Source organism: Drosophila subobscura, chromosome U (genome assembly GCF_008121235.1).
Source record: "Drosophila subobscura isolate 14011-0131.10 chromosome U, UCBerk_Dsub_1.0, whole genome shotgun sequence".
Taxonomy (NCBI): Eukaryota; Metazoa; Arthropoda; class Insecta; order Diptera; family Drosophilidae; genus Drosophila; species Drosophila subobscura.
The window spans coordinates 20660693-20682478 of NC_048534.1; positions in this window are offsets into that span (position 1 = coordinate 20660693).

Sequence of the window (21786 nt, forward strand, 5' to 3'; positions counted from 1 at the left end):
ATCTTTGATTTCAGCATATCAATTTCCCCCGGACACGAAGGCGTGGCCACTGTGGGGCGCTGTTTGCACGAGGAAAGGGGCAGGGGTGGGGGGCTCGGCTCTCTCTCTGTGTTTAATCAACGGCAACTGTAAACAACGGACAACATCTAGTGTTTCCTTCAAGCAGTCGGGGGGTACGAGTGGACGAGCTGCATACCAGCTCCATAAGGATATGCCGGGATGTGCCATTGTCAAGGCATCAAACATCTTGGCTTCTTGAGGTTTTGTGCAGCACAAATATTTGCCAGCAAACACAATGCAAAATGCTTAAACAAAACACATTCACGTGTGCTCGTCTCTGTAGCTGTAACTTTTCTGTGTATTTATGCACAAACAAATGTACAACAATAATATAATATTTTGTCTTGGCCAAGCGAGGGCTGAGCGTAGAGTCCGGGATGGCAAAGAAAATATGAAAATATAAGCTTAAAATCTTAAATGCATTTTTATTCAAATTAGAGAACTTTTGCAAATGTTTTTGGTGTACTTTTAGTCTCTGAAATCATCACAAAAGAAAACTTTGTTGAAGAAACTTTTTAAATGCAAACGAAACTCATCAAACTGCCACTTGGCCAGACAATCAAAGACAAAGGAAAATGTCTCCAAATAAAATTTGAATCTGCTTTTTCAGGCAAATACGCATTGGGAATAAATATATTTTATATTTTGTATTTATTTCCTCTTCAATTTCCAGCAGTGCATGTGGAAGCACTCATAAATGGGTAAACTCGAACGAGTTTCACACTTGTCCAGCCATGGAAATTGTGGCATTTGTTTGGTCTCTTGCTGCTGCTGATTGCTTCATTGTGGCCTTTGTGCGTCGGCCTGCTACAATAATAATATGCCACACAGCCATGGACATTTAAGCAGAGACAAACAAGCTGGAGAATATTATTTGTTGGCTATAACTAAACCATGTCGCACAGGGGGAGTGGGAGTGGGAGCAGGTGCCGTTGTCTGGCCACAACATGCATTTAATGATAAACATCACAAAGGGCCACATCACATCTCACAAGGACACCCAACCCCAACTCCTTCGTTGATCCATGCCAGGGATAATTTAGTGACATTTGCATTTGGTGGCACAAAACACATGGAGAGCGGTGGGAGGACGGGCAGATGGAGCTAGTTTGCGGCTGACGATATGCAAATTTTGATATTGATCCATGGATATAACAATCAATATTTAAATTGCCCCCCGATTCACTCGCTTCGATGATTTGACTTTGCACTGTGCGTGTGTGGGTGTATGTGTGTCTGGTCCAATGTGCGTCCATAAAGACATATTCCTGATTACATGCAACAACCGAGAACCCACAATTAGACAGTAAGCTGTCGCTTGTACATACACACATAAGCACACATGTATTTGGGCTGCATCTATGCAACAGTAGAACTATGTATAAATGTACCAACTCTTAAGTGTGGTGTAGTTGCAGGGGTCTTAGGCATAAACATTGCGATGGCGCACTAATTAGATGTGCCGTAAAACAATTGCAAGCAATTAAATCTTGTAAGAGGTAAAAGTTATCTCTTATCACTCGAACAAAAATTCATTTCTTTCCTCATTTAGCAATGCCAACAAGCCAGTGGCTCGGGGCAATGCAAGCTCGTCCAACCAAGCAATGGACAGACAGCCAGCCAGCCCTGTCAACGTCATCCTCATCGATTTCGCCATGGACATAGATATGCTTACGCGGAACTGGTGACAGGCTGAGGCGCGCCAAGAGGCAACTGCCGGTGGCACAAGTAACAAAGTAATTATGAGAGTTTTGTCTAATAGGCTTAAAAACGGTGGGGCACGGAAAGGCAGGCCAAGTGGCAGGGCAATAAGTATGAAGAGGGTCATGCTTGAGGAGCAACAGTCGAGACCGAGACCGAGCCCGAGACCGAGCCGAGAAACAGAAACCGAAAAGCCCCCGGGCCAAGTTGGAAAATACAAGAAGAAGGCAGAATGAGCATTAAGTAGGCAGACACTAAGACAGAAGAAGGGTTAATTAGAAGGATAATTAGTGCGTAATCCGATATGTCAACAGGGGTGGAAGGGAAGAAGGTTGGGGGCTAGGACTGGTGTAATGAAATTTGGCGACGAAGCGGAAAGTTATTACAGGGCTAAGACAGGCAGAAAAAAGGCGTCCAAGGCAACCCCCTCGTGGAGGACAAAGTTCAAATGCCCAGAAAATTATGATGTTAAGTCGCGACTCCTTCTCAGTCTGCAACTCAAATTCCATTTCTTGTTTATTTTTGGTATTTCTTTCCTTCCTTTTTAGTTTCTTTCCTCCTTCTCGTCTGACGAAGTCACGACGACTTGACGATGTTTGTTTTTAGTGTCGCTTTAAATTATGCGCACACACAGTTGACGGGGCACAAGAAGGGGGAGATAATGGTGGACTATGCGACTAAGAGATACCCAGCAATCGGCAGCTCTTCCTCGAAGAACTTTCGCTGTATAAAGAATGGTTGTCAATGAGTTGCTGCGTGTATTCTCGTGTTCCGTTTTCCAACGTTCCCTTCTGTGCCAAAAAGGTTTACAAATTGCACATACCCCTCATACCCAAGTAGCCCCAGGTATAAATATGAATAACCACGCTCCGCAGGTGGAGCGCATAGCCCGCCGGGCTTCACATGCCATCCCAGACAGCACCGAATCGAACCCGATGCCGAAGCTGATGCCCGTCCCCCTCGTGCTGTGCTGCTTTATGGCATTGGGCGCCACCCAATTAAAAGGCACTCGCCGGCCATTAAAAGTCAGGCCCGGGACAGATCCAGGGGCCAGGAGAGGCTGCTGACTCTGGGCCTGTGCCTGTGTGCAACATTTCGCCGTATTTTTTGCAATTAGAGAATTATTAAAGTGTCGTTAAACGGCCGGGGAGCCTCGCATATGAATCATGCACATTTTTATGACGACTGTCAGGGCTCGTGAGTATTTATGACCTCGCACAATGGCCATAACAGCGCGTTGCGGGGCGGCTGGGGGCAGTGGAATCTGCGGTTTTGGAGACAGAGAACTTGAGGTATTCCGGGAACCAAAGCACTTGGCGGTGTATCGAGTGCATGTGCCAAGTGAGAGTGTGTCTGAGTAATCAAATCAGCTTGAAAATTACAGCAAAAAGATGCTAAAGAAGGTGTTGGAGAGGCAGTGAATAATTTAATATAATAGGTATTATATTATTAAAAAAAATGTATACAAATATATTCGGAAACGAGCGTAAGTCTGTATTTAAATTTGGTTTTTACATGCTTAAACCATATTGTCAACCGTATCGTCAATCCACACTCAGACCCCAACATATGCTTCATCTATGTTCAAGCTTTTTAAATGCCATTGTTCAGCTTTTAAGTAGCTGTTGATTTGTAATTTAAAGAAAAAGTCGCGGCGGCTCGATGCAACAGTAAATGTTCAGTTACTTGTAAGCAAAGGCAATTCTACCTGCAGCGGCGAAGGTCCGAATTGTCCGTGCCCTATGCAGAACTTCTAAGGAGCGAGCGAGAGAACGCGATTGAAAGAGAGCGTTGGAGCAGATAGATAGCGGCTGCTGCAAAGTTGCGCACGAAGCTTAGCTAAAAAAGTGTTGGAGCGGGGGAGGCGGGATAGAAAGACGAAAGAACTTCCGAGCGAAGATAAAGCGATGCAAAGAGAGCGGTGCAGCAGGTAGCTAGAGCTTGAGCGGGACAAAGGTGCAGAAACGAAGAAGGCGCGATAGAGAGACGAAAGAACGGGCGCTGACGTGCGTAAGCAAAAGCAACAACTGTGTTTTAAGTACAGTAAGTAGTGCCAATATGCGAACAATAGTGTTAATTACCGTAGGCTGTAATTTATGAATTTAAAGACTAAATATCGGGCTGGGAAACCCGAAAGCCTTATTAACTTTAAAACTTGTCGCTGAGTATCACAAACAACAAATATTATTCGCCAATATTGCTAAAACCAACACATTTACCACTCAAATTATGTAAACTCTCGCACAAAGTTACCTCCTATAAGATGAAACACCAAATACATATACGTATGTACCCCACATTCGTTTATATCTCCACAATCACATCTTAAAGTCATTTTCCTCACTCGTACTCTCCTTTTTTTTGGTTTACTTTTTCTTTTGGAAGAAAGTCTCCGAACCGAGCTACAAAAGCATTTCGACAAATCGTGATTTACGTTCGCAGCCGGAACAAAGAAGGAAAGTTGCACAAATATTGAAATATTATATCCATATTTATTGGAGCTGTCTCCGGACTGCGATGCGACCCGGAGCACACACAAAACAAACGCAAAGCCAGCGAGGAAATTGAATCAATGAATTTAGTGCGACCATCAGCAGAAATTACTTTTATGATAAAAAAGATACCAAAGCCCGGACCCAAAAAAGAGAAACCCATCCATCCATCCGGGAGCAGTGCCACCCCCATGACAACAAGGAACTGAACGCAACGGAAAAGGACAGACAGGACAAAGGAGCTGGAGCTGGAGCTGGAGCTATCTCATATCATAATAAGCGCTCATCAATTTCCATTAAATTTAATATGTCACACGGACCAAGGACAGTGACCGGAGAGTGACCATTCGAGTGGACAGACAGTGTCCCATCCGATTCTATCCTGTGTGCGGGCGGCCCCATTCCCATTCCCATGCCCATCATCATCGTAAAAAGTGAACGAACCATAAAAAAGCTTTTTCATAATTTTCCTCCAAGAGTGTGGGGGTGCAGTGGGAAGTGCGCAAAAGCGGAAATAAAATATGATATGAGCTTGTAATAGATTTTTATCACTATTCGAGTGCGACTCAGTGTGTGGAGTGTGGAGTGTGGAGGGAGGGAAGTGCGGAGGGGGACTGCGGTCATTGAAACAAATGAGCGTGCTAAGTGAAAGTTTTGATTTATGCCGAAATAATATACGCCAGGGACTGACCTGCAAAATGGATAAGCATGATAGCCGGATAAAGAAACTAAAGGAAAAGAAGAGAGAGACAAAATTGCACACCAAATTTGAGGCAAACATGCAAACCCAGCGAAGACTTTTGTCCTGTCTGTCTGCCAGTCTGTGCAAGGCCCCAAGGGGCAAAGACACAGGCAGAGACAGGGAGCGAGTGTGGCAGCATTGACAGGGCATTGAATGGCAAATGTGTTGCAAGAATGACAATTGGCTATAATTCAATTTCAGTTCGGGCCGGCGATAAAAGTGCAATAGCTCCACCGAGCATGACCAATGGCCATTCGCTGGTGTATCTATGACTCAGTCCTATCTGCAGATACTAGATACGTATCTCATGGGTGGGCAACCTGCTGGCAGATCAAAATTAATTAGCAGCACTTCAATGCTAATGCGGATGCAGCGGCGGCGACATTTTATCAGCAAAAGCTTCCAGCTGCGTTCCCGATTTTTGCATTTTTCATACTTCAATAATTGAGGGAACCCTCTTGCCCCCCTGTCCGTAAACCCCATTGGGGAGCGGCAGCCAATAAAAGTTTAACGAGCATTACACACGCTGGTCGGGCACATAAAAAGCTCTCTGTGCCATTTCCAAGGAATCATCATCATCGATGGATGGAAGGCTGGATGGCTGGCTGGACGGCAGTCTGTGTTCCGGGTGGAAGGAATCGAGGTGAAATGTGTTTCCATAATTGATTAATTAATTAATTTTGAGGCCATTGCGAAATGATGGCAATATTTTCCAGACCCTGTCCAAACAAGACATTCAAAGCGACTTTTTATGCCGAATGGCAAGACATAAAAAATTGTTTAAAGCTGCAAATTCTTGGTGGGATGAAACTTAAATTATTGAAAATTCCGTGGCTTCAGCTGGGTGGAATTTCTGCCTTGAAAATCTCTTAAAGATATTCTTCTGCCTTCTTTTGGCTTATGCTAAAATGCTACTTAGTTTTATATGCTAAAAGTTCCAACAAACGATGTTAAAATATGAACAAACTTTCCTCCACAGTTTGTCTTATGCAGATGCAAAAAAAGAGATGCGATTCCTTTGCGATTTTCGGAGGCTGCTGCGAAATAATTGCCTCGAGAATGCATCGATCAATGTGTGAGTACCACAAATATGGATATGCAAATAACTCTCCCCCAAAGAAGAGAAAGAGTACGCGAAGAGAGGGTGAGAGTCGGACACATAACTAACTGGATTTCTCTCTCTCAGTGGAAAAGGAAGTGCTGCTGCAGCTCGTGCGGGTTCTATGTTGCCGAGAGTGTGGGACAAAGATGAATCCGCGAGTGCAGAAATTGTGGCACTTGATATCCATAAATACGTCACAATGTGAAAGTCTGCTCCGGCAGTGGCAGTGGCAGTGCCAGTGGCAGCCACAACGAGTCGCAGTCTGCTTCTATTTATGCAAAGTCGCAAAAGTCGCATTGACTGTCTTTGATGCCGGAGAGGGAGAAGTTGCAGTTGCAAGTGTGGCACAGCAGTCAGCAGATGCGACTGTCAGCAGCAGCAGGCAGCGGCATTCACTCTCTTATGAAATGGTTTTTGTCATTTATTTATCGCTTTTCCGCACACAAATGAAATCTGATTGAAATGTGTCTAAGCAGCCCCAGGCGGCGGGCGTTTGGGATTTTTGTGGTGTTCCTGGAAGATCCTCGGGGCCTGGAGGCAACGACTTTTGCCTAATTTGGGCCTGGAGGCAGCAACATCAATTTGGCCAATTATATTGACACTTTCGCTCCGCTCCAAGCCAGCTCCAAGCCAGCTCCAAGCCAAAGCCAGCTCCGAAGCAACGGCAATCGGCATCAATCGACTCGAATCGCCGCTGCATGCAACATTCTACATTCAACATTCAACACTCATAGCCAGAACAATGTCCGACAAGCTGTGAGCTGCCAAGACTCGACTGAGAAATTGGCATATCTCCGCTTGACAATCAAATCTCGGCCTTAAATAGACGCAGTCCCCCAGTGCCAGTCCCAGTCCCCCCAGCTAGACTCCCAGTCAACGCCTCTCGAATGCAGATGGCCCCAGCTCCAGCCACAGCCCCAGCCCCGAACTGGAACTTGGAGTGTTCATCAATTCGCCGCCGGGCTCTGCTCTGTGGCTCGCTCTCTCGATGATGTCGCGATGACCAGGCCCCAAAAAGTGCCGCGCCGCGCCGCTCCGCGCCACAAACGCAATCTCTGTGAGATCAGCCGCTGCCGCTGGCTCAGCCTTTGGGCTAGAGATGCAACAATGGATGTGTGGCCGCAACTGCGGCAACTGCGGTGATCGTGACACAAGTGCGAGGCTGCAGGCAACGCCTCACTCAGCGCCCCCGGAGCGCCCTCTGGGCCAGGGCTATCAGAGGTGCCGCGGCAATTTTTCAACACCCTGCAGCACGAGGCACAGCCTCATGGCACAACTCCCAACCAGCCTCAAGTTCTACTCACAGATATTGCAATTCGGTTATAAAAATTCTAACTGGAGCAATTGCAGTCAGAGCTCAGGGCTCAGAGGATCGCCGATCGCCTTGGCCGTTGTGGCAAGGTGGGTTGCAAATTTGTTGCAAGTGACATTTACTCTGTTTTGCGCTCTGTCTGGCAGCCTCTTCATTTAGCCGCCAAATGGCCAAATGGCGCACTCCAGTTTAGGCCCCCGAGTCTTAGCCACAGAGTGGCAGAGTGCCAGCCCCCAGCTCGAGGCACTGCCACAGGTACAGGCACCGGTACGATAATGATCGTGAGAGAATTCATTGCGCTGATTGTTGCGACTCTCTCGTCTCGAATGGAATTTTAATGCAATCGCCGAGTGCTAATTTGTGTTTGCTGTTAATTATTATGGCCCAAGTCTGACAATCTAGAGCTAGAACGAAGGAAAACCCAGGTGAGGGAGAGATGATCGTGGCCAGAAAGTTTCCAATTAAATGCCAGAAAATTATCAGACAAATATATTTATAAGGAAAATTCATTAATTTCCAGCTGGAACTGGGAATAATATTTTTAGTTTCGTTTACTGGAGTTTGAAATAAAGTTTGAAACTTATTTTTATTTTTGTGGAAAATATCTTTAACTGCATGCAAATTATTCTTTGAATTTACTTGCGAATAACTTTATTACATAAATAAATGAATTAACAAATCTTCTTAATAATTTCTTAATGAATTTCGATCGTAAAATGATGAACATTGTTGGCACACATCATTTTTTTCATTGCAATCCTTTCGTAGTGCTGAAGTTTCCTGCGTTTCCGATGCCTTAAATTATTCTCCCAAAATATAAGCACCCCATAAGAGCCATCAGTAATCCGACTCAAGCGCCTGAAAATGACACCAACTAATGTCTCAGAACGGTGCAAACATGGAAACAAACACCAAAAGAGAAGTGCAGTCACTTTTCAATTCAAAATACAACTTCTACTGGTGCCTACTAGATCGCTGGACATCCAACAAGACACACATCTAGCTCTGTGGCTGAGAGGGGGTACCGGGGGCAGACCCCGGGGTGTTGCGCACAAAGTGTGCATAATAAAAATTTGAAGTCGCGCTAAATTGGGTGATAAAGTTGATCTGGGCACGATAAGGCCATTATAAATGCATTTAATGGCTAAATATTAAATGTATATTCGTGCTGTGCGACGATACGACGAGATCTTGTCGAGCATATCCGCGATCCTCCGCCCAACGTGCTGCTCCGTCGTGCTCCGTTGAGTTCTTGGGCGAAGCCAGAGGCCGGTTCTGACTCCGGTGTCAGGTGACAGGCTCTGTGGTGTGGCTGTGGCTGTGGCTGTGGTCATGCCTGAATTTATGAAGTTGTTTGCGCTTATTAAATTTTAAGTTGAACACTTTTACCGCCGCCTAGCGACCAGACATGCAACGCCACACTTGCCACTTACCACTTGCCACTGGCCGGCCCGTGTTCCCACTTGGCAGTTGGCGACAACTTGGCGTTGCCTCGCGATGCACAGATAAGATTCGGTGACTGCAGCGGCAGCGACTGGTTGGTCCCCTCCCCGTTCTAGCCCGCGGACTGGAGCAATTAGCCCGGTCGCTTGAAATGTGTTGAAAGATATTTGATGAATGGATATTTAGCGTGTCGTTCGGGGGCTACTTAAGCGCATAATTCGGAGGGTAATGAAAGGAGCTGTAGCTGCGGAGAGTTCACAGATCAAAGATATAGTAGAAGAGCCACGAAATGATGACATTAAAGAGCACAAAGAAGAGTTGGAATAACATCTGCCAAAGCGTTTCCTCTACTCCCTTTTGGGCAGGACTTCCACACATCAAAGGACAAATCTCTGCAGCTTCCAAGCCTCTCCCATCTTCCTTTGCTGCCTCTATTCATGAGGCTGACCTCTAGCCGTGTGTCGCAATGTATCCAATTTATTTACATTGAATGTACAATGCAGCCGGGCAATATTTCACGCCTTCAACTCGACTCGGACCGTCTGGAACCGACTCTATTAGATGCATTTTGCGACATTCAAATAAAGATGTCGCTGCGAATGAATTATGAATTATATCACGCGGCCCGCACCAAATTTGGTCAAATGCGGAAAAGCAAAAGCAGCAACAACAAAAAGATGCAAAAGACTTACACGAGGCAGAAGACAATGCCCCAGGCAGGGATCCTGCTGAAGGCAGAAACAAATCCCTCGAAGCTCTTGCCCGCCGCTGGCGCTGTGGCTGTGGCTGTGGCTGAACAATGACAATGGCCGCGACTACAAGAAATATGTAGGAACAACAACGACAACTACAGCAACAGCAACAGCAACAGCAACAACTACAACAATAGGCAAGCCCCAAGCCCGGGTCGGGGGTGGCACTGCAGCTGGAGCTGGACCTGGGCCTGGGCCTGGTCTTGGACTTGCAGTTGGAGCCAAGTGGCGACGATATGCCAACGGCAACTGCCGCATTGTGTCGTTCTTTTGGATATCTTCATATGGCCATGAGGCCGTCCACAGCCCATACCGTTCCGTTCTGTCCCACTGTGTTCCGTTCCGTTCCGCTCCTGCCCGAGCCGAGCGCTGAGCATTTAGTTGCATTTATTTGTTGCTATTAACTGGCGCGCTGACGCTTATCGCCCAACCAAGTACAAGTCCACATCCACATCCAAGTCGAATGCTAGACACGGAAAAGGAAAAGCGCATGCGGCGAGAACAATTGCCCCGAGAGCAAACAAGGCAGCGCCCGCCCCCGCTAACAGGCAGGGCCGCCAGCACACAGGGAACACAGTTCGGACACTGGGCACAGTGGATTGGAATTGTATAAAACGAGCATACAAATTTGGTACATTCAAATGGGTGGAAAACAGTGTGGGAAAGAGGCTTAGATTGTGCAAAGGCTGAGTGGTTAGAGAAGGAGAAACACTATTAGCACTCTTAAAAGTTTCCTCCAAATATTCCCCTAATTCAGTTCCAGTTCTTTTTTTCCCATGTCAGATGACACTTTTTCGCTTACCTCGCACCACTGTACCACTGTTCTGGTCTCCCAGCTGCCTCCGCTGGTCGTGGCGCATGTATTGTTATCGCCTCCACGAGATGCGCGCGTCCAGGCTGCAGTCTCCCAGGTCCAGTCTCCAGGCTGCAGTCTCCATCGAGTGCATTCTTATGCTATATTTCTCGTTCGATTCCCGGGCCGCTGCATCCGCATGTGGGGCTGCTGCCGTTGCTCTGCTCATATGGCTCTCAAAAAATCGCCATGTTCATATCTCAGAATTGGTCTGCGGCTTCTGCTGGCTACCGTGGCCCATTCCCATTGTGACCCAGCAACTGGGAGAGGAGTGACAGAGAGAGAGAGAGAGAGAGAGAGTGCAGGGCGAGTGCTGGCGGTGCAGCCACTGTGGGACCTTTTAATGTGCCTGGTAATGCTCATCGTAATTTTTCCACATTGACGCTGGCTGGCTGGCTGGCTGGCTGGCTGGCTGACTGGCAGCTCTGTTTCCTTGGCTGCCTTCCTGGCTGCTGCTGTTGCTCCTGCTCCATCTGGCTCCTTTAATCTGCATATCTTCATTTGACTCTGCCGCTCTCTGGCGCGCCGCTTTTAAATGCTCGGCGGCAAACCTGGCGGGGGCGACAGTGGCTCCAAGTCCCCCTTCCCACCACCCCCCACCCTTTTGCTGTTTGGCGTTTTTAGCAAAATAATGAGAATCATGATTTCTGCTCTGCGGTTCTCGGGCTCGCTCTCGGTCGCCCGTTTCCACTCGGTTTCTGTGGTCCGACGCGATTTTCAGTTTTTACGCCATTTTATTTGACTCTTTTTTTTTTGGGGTGCCAGTCCCGGTTCCCCGCCGTTTTATTCGCTTTGTGTGTACAAATTGATATGCAAATTTTTGAGTAGCTCTGCCTTGGGTTCTGGTCCGAGAACGGGCTGTGCTCCTGCTTTTGCTTCAGCTTCTGGATCTGCGGAGCCTCCTCAGTGCTGGCTGTACTTATCGTGGCCGAAATGAAATGCTACGGGGGTAACCAAGGTTAATTAGTCCCAAAGTGTTGGCCACTACACAGCCAGCCAGCCAGGGATGTCATCTGGGTAGCAGCCTGGTCTATGGAGAGTGGCATCAACTGCTTGGAGACTGGGGACTCTTCATGTGTGGAAGATTTAGTGGCCATTTGTAGCCACACTTCATCTTCAAAATGCAGCGCGGCCTAATGAGCTCGATAAGAGCAGAAACACACCAAAAGAGATTTATTTCTTGCGAATACAATTTGCACAAAACGTGTATAAATAAATTAATATAAACAGCAATTTCCATTCACCCATTATAAGTTATAACTGCTTTTGGCTGAATGTGTCAATCTTTTGCGTGTGTCTCTGGCAATTATTAATAATTATTAAACTCAATATGAATGTCGTGGATATTTAATGGAAGTACTTACGAGTACGAGTAAAAGTGTTTGCCAGAGAACGGATCGCGTGACTCAAACGTTTAAGGCCAAGTCAAAATCAATCAACTTTATTTAACATTTCCGGTGACGTAGGAGACATTTATGTACATATGTACATATGTACATATGTATGTATGTACATACATACAGTTTTACATACATATTTACTCGTGTTTGAGTGCTGAGTATTTGATGGCTGAAATAACATTTTTTTCCAAGCCTAGGCTATCGCAGAAATTTACTTTTGGTATGCAAACAATTTTGTTAAAATGTTAAAAAAAATGTATAAAAGCTTTTTTCAACTTTGAATATTATTAGTAAATTTATTTGCACTTATTTTAGACTTATACTAAATTCTTTAAATTGTCTGTATTGTGCTCCAAAACTTTCTGCAAATTCAAAAAGGCAATCGATAGAGGAGCAGCGTCTGACATTGTACGTGGACAACTTTGAACTGTTACACCGCAGAAGTGACACTCCTTCTACAGATACTGCAGATACAGATATACCCACAGATGCACACACACACACACAGATGCAGTTGCAACCCACACATAATCCCATTAAGGATTTGCCGAAATGATTCCAGCCAGACGGAAGAGCCCCCACCCCAACCCAGACCATCCTCAACTTGCGGCATCATCATCTCCATTTTGATAAGTCCACTTTACATATTGCTGCCTGCCGCTTGCCCCAATGCCTCCACCTTTGAGTTGCTGCTGCTGCTGATGCTGCTGCAACATGGCCACAATAATCTTGGCTGCTCTTTGCCATGTTGGCCAACAACAAACACCCCACCACACCTCAGCACACCCCTCGAGAGTGCGGCAAACAAGTTTCTGCACTCGCATAATCTGCATGAACCATAATTTTATTGAGAGCACGCCTGCCAATAAATAACTCTGTCCCAGAGAGATATCCCCACCAGCCACCTAGGTCCCGCACCCCGTTCGGCAGCCGTGGCCATTTATTAATATGGAAATCTACAGAGAAGCCGCAAGAGTCGACGAGCTTCTGTTGTGTGCTGCTCTCCCCTCCCTCTGGCTGTGTGTCGTCGCAGCCGCCGCCGGCCACTCGCTCCCCCCGCTAAACACATTACACGATAGCAGCAAATGGGAGCCAACATCATCGTCCACATCCAGAGAGGCCCGAGACCCATACTGCTGCTGCTGCTGCTGCTGCTGCTGCTTCGTCTCCATCCTCATTGTTATCGGAATGCTGGGCCATAAGCAACGACCCGGCCACTGGCGAGTTAAACAGGCCGCCATCCTCATTCCCATTCCCATTCCCATTCCCGTTCCGTTCCCCCTTTGCCATTCTCATTCTCCCATTCTCTCTCATCGTCAAGCGGCAGCGATGGACCGAGTCGAAAGCAATTTCAATTTCATGTTATCCGCAAAATATTCATTTTAATATCTCTTCAATCCGCGCACACAGAGAGCGAGCTCCGGAGATGCCTGTTCCCCTCTCAGTTCCCCTCTATGTCGAGCATGGTGTGTGTGTGCGCCTTATGGAAGCTGCGCACACACAAATATGATATCCATAAATCTCGCTAATAACCAATCCAAGGCCAGTGTTCAAAATGCAAATTGTTCATGTTGTCTGGGCCCCGCTGTGGTTTCTGCCCATATTGGTGGTTGGTCCCCGGCTCCGACTGCGTCGATGCGTTGCCATGGTCGCTGCTCCTTTGCGCTGGTCTAGCCCCAAACCTGCCACAAACCAACGCAGAACGACCCCGCACACAGCTTAGCATATGAAATGTTGTTGTGCACTACCCCGAGCACATAATCCTGCTTTGTGAGGGCAGATTGCTTCCATTTGGCACTTTCGGGGCATAATCATAATGCATGCAACCCCCCATCGGCTCCAACCCTTAACGCATTTCTATTGCAGTCATTTCCCCTGCTGCTGGCATGCAAAGTTACAGCTGCGGTGCTGGCGGTTTTCCATTTTATTTACAGCGAATGTGCCAGTCCCTGGACTAGACACAAACCTCAGCGAAGCGCTCCATAATCGCACATTCGAGAGAGAGACAAGTGCTTGGGTCTGGGTCTGGGCAACGCGCTCATTGTGGTGCTCGAATCGATTTAGATAGCAATGTTGCTACTTGGTGGGGTTTAACGTGGATTTAAGAGTGTTTCTGAGCTTTATGTTTTAATTTTTGATACATAAAAGGTGTGAAATATGGTTGAGATTTTTCTATAATTATAATGATGATCTTCACTCCGGTTTCAAAATGGTTTTTTGCTTCTGTAATCAATGCACATTTTTCGCACTAAAAATATGTAATTAAAAGATCTGTCTCAAAGTTATGGTCCCTAGATATTAGGTATATTTTTGTGCTCATTAATCTTCTTCGTATTACAATAAATTGTCCATCGATTTATAGCTAAAATTATAATTCCTTTTTGACTTTATCTTGCACTCCTTCACTTATGTACATCCAATTTCTCACGTTAGAAGCTATAATTATTCGATTTCCTTCGACTTTGACCTGGGTTCGTTTAGTTACTGTAGAAAGAAACAATTTCTGGGTTGTAGTATTGTAATTGTCTCGACCTCGATGGCCTCTGTTCAGGCCTCTGATCCTTTGGTAAAACTCGTTAAGCATTAATGCCACTAGTCGCCACTGGGGATAGTAACAATTTTAATAAATTACCGTTTGCTTTGTCAAATTAGAATATTATTTATTTAGAATGTAAATATGAACAAGTTGACCACAGACGCAGCGCCAGAGCCAGGCCCTGGCATTTTAGCCATTTTATACGAACTTTTGCCACAGAGCCAAACATTTTCCCTACCACAGACAGACGCGTGTGTGTGTGTGTGTGTGTGTGGGAAATGGGAAATGCAAACATTTATCGACACGCACATTTGCTTTGGGCAGAGACCGACCTCCCATTTGGGTATCCTGTTTCTCTACAGCGTCGTCATTAATATTTATGCAGTGCCCGACAGCCGAGGACTGGGTGCACTTTTTCGCAACACACACAAATTGCAGTTACATTAGAAATGTAATTATTATTTTAATTGGACTGCAATGCTCATTTGTTTAGTGGGCAATAGAGGCGAGGGTGGGGCAGTGCAAATTCTGTGCCGCCTCCGTGTTTGTCCGCACGGCGGCCACAAATAATAAATGGACGAAATAGTAGCGGCTCGGTCGGGTCGGTGGGTGCTGCCATTTGGTTGTCGGTTAACCGAGTCACTGTAAATATGAATAATTTCGGACGATGCTGGTGGTTCCGGGTTTCCACTTATCAAATTAGTCACAGCTTTCTCCCATTTCACTCATCACTATGCAGCGCTCTCTTCTACGCTTTGCTGTCTTTCTATCTCTCTCTCTCTATGCCTGTCCGCTATGTTCTGTCCATCAGCTCGCTTTGGCTTTGGCCAGTGCAGTCGCATCATAAAAATACATTTAGCGGAATGCGGAGAATGGAAACCGTGTTAACCCTTAACTGTGTATGAGCAGCTTTTTTGGGTAGGAAAGGTTTATGCAAGTAACAGACAATAACAAATATCAACTTAGTGGGTGCAAAAGTTACCAAATATTCAGAAAAAAGAACACACGACTTAAGAGAAATTCGCGAAAGCCAAATGTTGAAAAGAAATTCGAATTTAGCGAACAAATTAACCTAGCACCACACTGAAGGGTTAACATTTTGCCATTACTCTACAGTAGAGGAGCCGTAGCCGTTCCTCTGCTTCTCCTTCTCCTTCATTACTGTTCTTCCCTCTTTAGCCTTTGCCTGTTTCCCACGTGTTGGCTGCATCATTGTCGTCGCTCCGCCCCTGCATAACAACTTTTATAATTTCGTTGCACTCGGCTGTCGACTCTCGGCTCCTTTCAGGGTTCTTCCAATCAACGCAAAGTGCAAAACGCGTTCCGCCCCAGCAGCCAGCAACCAGCACCCAGTTCCCACTTCTCGGTTCCCATACCCAAACCCCTTTCCTCCTCCTGCCTGCCGTGGGTTGTATCTGCGAGTGGCAGCTGCCGGATTCAAATTCAATAATTTTTTTGCAGCTCTCACGTCCCCGTCGCTGAAATAATGATGATGTTCGCTTCATTTTTCCTGTTTTCGATTCTTCCATTTTTGTTTCATTTGGCGTCTTTACAGCGTCCCCACCCCACAGCCATCCCTCGCCCCATAGTTTCGCTGAGAGCTGTGTAGGGGAATGGCCTGGCAGTGGAACGGGCAATAGTAATGGGAATGGGAATGGGATGATGCTTGGAACTACGAATGGTGGAGCTCACCTTAAATGACGACACGAACCCAACTGATGGCTCTCTGGCATTGCGCAAATACAGCAAAGATGGCAACATTTCAATAACAAATTCTGCTCTTCAATTTGGGAATGGGAACTAACGCTGAGAGCAGGAAGTAACATCAAACATTACCTAAAAACGGTATTCATAGACAAAATATACTATAAGTTGAATCGGAATCTTGCTGAATTATTTCGTTCCTTCAAATCACAAAAGTTTGCCAAGTCTATAAACGTTAAATCCCCCAACTGTCAGAGGAAATATTTGCAGGAATCCACACCGACTCGTACCCGTGCATATTTCTAACTCCGAGCGATGCATATTTTGCAGCGGCTAATCAAGCAAAGCATCAACCATTCAGATGCAGAAACCAACTCTTTCCAGCTGTCCTCGCAGCAGTCTCAGTCGAACATCTACATAGCCTTTCACTCTGCCCCTCCACGCTGTGGCTCCATGTCGCCGAATCGTTGAGGTTTTTTTCTGTTGCTCGCTGCCTGCCTGCCTGCCTGCAAGGCCGCCAACAAAATGATTTGTTTGAAGTTTGATAAGCGGATGAGACTGTCGACGGCATCATCGTACTACTCCATGGGCATTGGATTGCAGGCAGGAGTACGTTCGAGTATCTGAGTATCTGAGCATCGACAGCCGCAGCAGCAACAACAATAACTAAATGACTTTTGTTTCATGCGGAGGATGTATGATTGCAGTCGCTGGAGATGGAGATGGAGCTGGATCTGGAGTTGGAGTTGGAGCTGTAGCTGGAGGTTTTGTTGCTGCTGCTGTTGTCATGGCAGTAGCTGGATGACAATCCATGTCGCTGTCGTCAACATCAGCGATGACTGCGACAACGACGCAGCAGCAGCAGCAGCAGCAGCAGCAGCAGCAGTGGTGATCCACATCCACATTGCAATCGGCGCAATCAATACTTTGTTAGTTTTGAGCAACATGTTGCTGCGGTGCATCTGAGTCTGAGTTGTTGTTGCTGAGTTGTTGCTGCTGCTGTTACGTTTTGGTATGCAAAAAGGCAACTTTTGTTATCTTCATGACAATCATTGGCCCGGCTCATCCGTGTGCCACAATTGCTCGTTCGTTTTTGCGCTTGATTGTCTTCTGTCCCTCTGCCTCATGTTGCTGTTGTTGCTGTTGTTGCTGTTGCTTTCCCTGCTGCTGCCTCTGCTGATGATGATGATGGTGGAGCCTCGAAATGGCGGCCGCTGATATGGCCGCCTCAGCCAATGTCGATGCAGAGATGCCGATGCCTGATGATGATTATTGTAGTTCAATATTTGCCTTATGGCCATTTCGCAACCGGAGCTCCGAGCTCCGTTTTTGTCGTTGCTCGACGATGGATATTTTTTTTTGTTGCCTCTGCCTCAGCCTTTGGCTCTTCTTTGGCTTTGGCTGTGGGCTTTGCTGGCTGCCTGCCGTTGCAAGTTGTCAGTTGCATTCACATCAAATTAAATTGTATTTTGCAAAATAAATGAAATTAAAAGGAATGACAACGAGGAGCAGCGACAAGTGGAGCGGAGCCAGTGCCGTGGATCGGCGGAGTGCAGCCAACTGCAGCCGACTTTGTGGATGGGTTTCCTTTCTGCCTTCTCCTCCTCCTCCTATCCTCTCCCCTCTGGCAAGTTCATATGCAATTTATGTTCCTTTCATTGTTTTTGCCATTCGCATGTCCGCTCTCATCCGTCTCCGTCTCCGTCTCACTGAACCTGTCATCCTACATCCATCTCTCTCTCTCGCTCGCGCTCTTTCTTGCTCTCTTGGTGGATCTCCTTTTACGGCGGGTACAAAAAAACCAACTTCTAGAGCTGACCATGCCCCTTTGGTTTGGTCTGTGGCACCAATTGAGTCGTTGCTGGGGCCGCAAATTGCTGGCTGCATTTGCTGGATTTTCCTTTGGCACTTTTCATAGTAGAACCCATGGCGACAGGTGCAGGAACGAATAGGATCGATGAAGGATGGGTCTGCCACGATGATTAGAAGGAATCAATGTAAAAAGATTTAAGGAATCTTTATGGAATATAGGGTAAAACTGTTTTTGTACTAAAGAAAGAGTTCCAAAGCTGTGCAGCTGAATCTGTGGCATTATAATAATATTCAGAACTGTCACCAGAATTATTATAATAAATAAAATAAATTAGATTGGAAGCCCTACGCTGCTCATTCAATTTATTTAGTAATAAAATATAATCAATATTCAATAATTTTAATAAATTCTTACCTCAAATTCCATCTTTAAGGTTCATCTTTTAAGAGCCCTTCCTCTTCGAGTTCCATCTGCATCTCTGCAGGGAGACTTACGCTTTGCCTTCAATGCCCTCATCCTCCTGCGTGTATCCATCTATGTATTTATCTATCTATGGCAGCTAAAAATATATCTCCCGCTCGGCCACATCCACGTTCATAGACTGGCACTAATAAATTTATAAAGCTTGATATTATCGCGGCATCGTAATCGTAACTCACTCCCCTCGGCAGCGCACTGCGCCCCTCCCTGCGACTGAGTTTGGGGTTCCAGCTAAAGCGGACGAGGCGAGGCTGTGGCTGAGGCTGGTGCCTGGTGGCATCATTTGCATTTGAAGGAAACGATGGATGCCACACGCACACGAGTGGGAATGAGGGAATGCTGGAATGGGAATGCTGAGAAATAGGAGTAGGACTGGGAGGGGGGAGATGTGTACCTCCATAAGCCATCATCCTAATGATGATGTTCAATTGCAGCGCACCCGAGAGTATTTCCAGAATCGATCCATAAAGGTGTGAAAATACCTACAACAAAGCAACCAAAGAGGCACAGAGAGCAGGAGGTAGCATCCACTGGATTGATGAGGGCGCTGAAAATGCTGTCTGCCCCAAAGGCAGTGGCAAATGCCACCCAAAGCTGGCTGCAGACTCCGGCTGTCATTAGCGGCATTCAAATCATAACATAAATACACTTGTCGTCTGTCGAGAGCTCATGTGGCATGAGACCCGTGGCATGAAGGCAAGATTATGACAGAGTGATGTCGGGGAAAGGGTAAGGGTAAGGGCCGCCGCCTGTCTGGCTGCCGTTTGTCGAGCAACTTGTTGGCTGCATTTTCATTTTCATTTTCATTTTGATAACTTGTCAAAATAGTCTGGAGTTTCGAGTGCCACCTCCCGGGGCATGATAAATGCGGCCAGACAGCGAGAAAGCCACTGACAAAGTGTTGAATGTTTGTGCCACTTTATTATTGCCATTAAATGAAGTCGAGTGCTCCTGGGTTGCAGACTCTGCCCTGCCCCTGCCCTCCCTTTTGTGTCAGTTGTCTTTACGAGTCTGCTGGGGTCGCATATGCATAAAGCTGCGCCACTTTTCTACCATAAACTTGTCAGGCAATGTCATAAAATCAGCGAATCCTCCCTCAAACCCTTGACCAGCCAAATCGAAGCCATATATTGGTGGGTGGAACACATCGCAGACCCTGCCCTGAGTCCTTGGGGACTGCCACAAATTATTGTTGTAATATTTGCCCTAAAATTAATCCGCTGGACAGCGGATATCGATTGGCCAAAGCGAAACTTTGTCCTAGGCGGGGCACCGGCTCGGCACTTACCTTAATGCCCCGAACTGATTGGAATATGATATCCGTATGGGATTTTATGGCTCAGAGTCTGCCTTTTATTTATTTACAAGTTGAATTTTTGGGCCACTCTGCTCTCCAGGGTCACATCTGCCACTGCCCCATGCCCCTCCTGCGGGTTACTCCCAACTAATAAAGTCTTCTCCCGTGCCGCTGCTGGCTGGCTGCCGATTCTTCTTATTCTCCGGGACATGGCTTAATTTGTTAGACGTTATCGCTTCCGCTTAAAGCCAACTACCGACGACTGCAACAAAATGCATTTGTCGAGTGGCAAACTGCAACTGCAAACAGGCTGCAGGGGCAACTTGTTTGTGCAGCGTACAGTGGGGCAGGGGCAGGGGCAGGGGCACGGTCACGTGCAGCGTGCAATAAGCGAAACATATTCGCATGTTGTCCGATCGGCAACGCTCGCGTTATCGATACTTTGCGTGGCCTTGGCGGATCGACTGAGGCTGAGGCTGCCGCTTGGCTGTGGCTTGGCTTGGCTTGTGGGGGGAAAAACACCGATATCGGGATGTGTGTACACGGGATGCTATTGAGGGTCGATCTATGCATATATACATATGTACATATGTATATACATATGTACACACATATTTACATATCTATGAATGTAAGTCAATATATGGGAAGGAGGATCAGTTACGTTTCTGCATGGGAGAGTTGGGATGCATAAGTTCGGTAAAAAGTTTATTGGGCAATTAAGGTTTTTGATGTACGATTGGGAGATTGGGATTGTTAGATATTTGACACAAATGCAAGTTTCTACAACAGCCCACGAGTGCCGCCCGCTACCCGATGACTCACTAAACGCGAGAGTGAGAGAGCCCCTGCTCAATTATGCGTTGGAGTCGCTGAGTAGACGTCGCTGCTGCGGTTGCTCTTTGCTGCCGGTAGCCACAGAAGCTTTTAGTGCACTTCTACTGCATGCAAATGTTTGCTTTGGCGACAGAGTTGATGACAATAACAAGGCAGAAAGTGGATTCAATATGGAATACTTTTTGACTGGCTTTTACTCCCTAACTCACATAGTTCACAGCAGCTTATGCGATTGTGCTAAAGAAATATCATTATTACCTTCTTGGGATCAATATTTAGTTAGCCAGCTACTCATAATTGCGTCCCACAATCGGCAACCATCTTTAAGAGAGCACAACCAGTCGCCCAACTTCTCTGCGACAGCAACAACACAAACACAAACAGTGACAGTTAGAGAGGGAGAGACAGAGAGTGCGAGAGACAGAGTGAGAGAGAAGCGAACAGATCAACAAGAGTAGCAGCAAGGACAACATGAATAATCCATTTTTCGAAACACTTGTCCAGTCTACAGAGCACAGACTCTCCACAGAGCGAGTCTGCCTCAACGATCATAGATATAAAGACAGTCTGTCTGTCTGTCCAGTCCTATACCTCCCTCCATCGTAGGTGTTGTCTAGATCTTGGCCACGCATACGAGACTCAGACTCAGAGCAGGAGTAGCAGCAGCAGCAGCAGCGGCAGCAGGAGCTGAAGCTGGAAAGTCAAGGCTGTGGCAGCGACACCCCAGCGTCGAGATTAAAGATTCCTCCATAAACAAACAAGCGAAATAATTGAGGCAAAATTGAAGCAAACTACCCGAACTGTATGCTGGACACAGAATGCAACTGGAGGTGGAGTGGATACGGGGGGAAAACCAGTTCGGAATGCTCGATGCAACAATTAGCACGGAATTTGTGGGTGCCATAAAACGCGCTACACGATGGCCGCATGTTCTTTGGGGACTTGCAAACCCATTTTCATATCAATAAAAAGCTCGGATGGCTTTTGCATCTAACGGCACTCATACCTGTAAAGAGAGAGAGCGAGAGAGAGCGCGGGAGAGAGAGAGAGAGAGTAGCCTGCCTGGCGCCACTCGTGGCACCCAATTAGACACACTTCAAAGTCCTCCACGGTATGCCCGCCTCGCTCTTGGTGGCCATCAAACGAATGCAAGCAAAATTATTCCACTCATAATTCCACAACCCCAGGGGACAGATGGATGGAGGGGACTGCGGCTGGGCTTGGGTTATTATTCATAGACCATTTTCGGACGACGCGTCGAG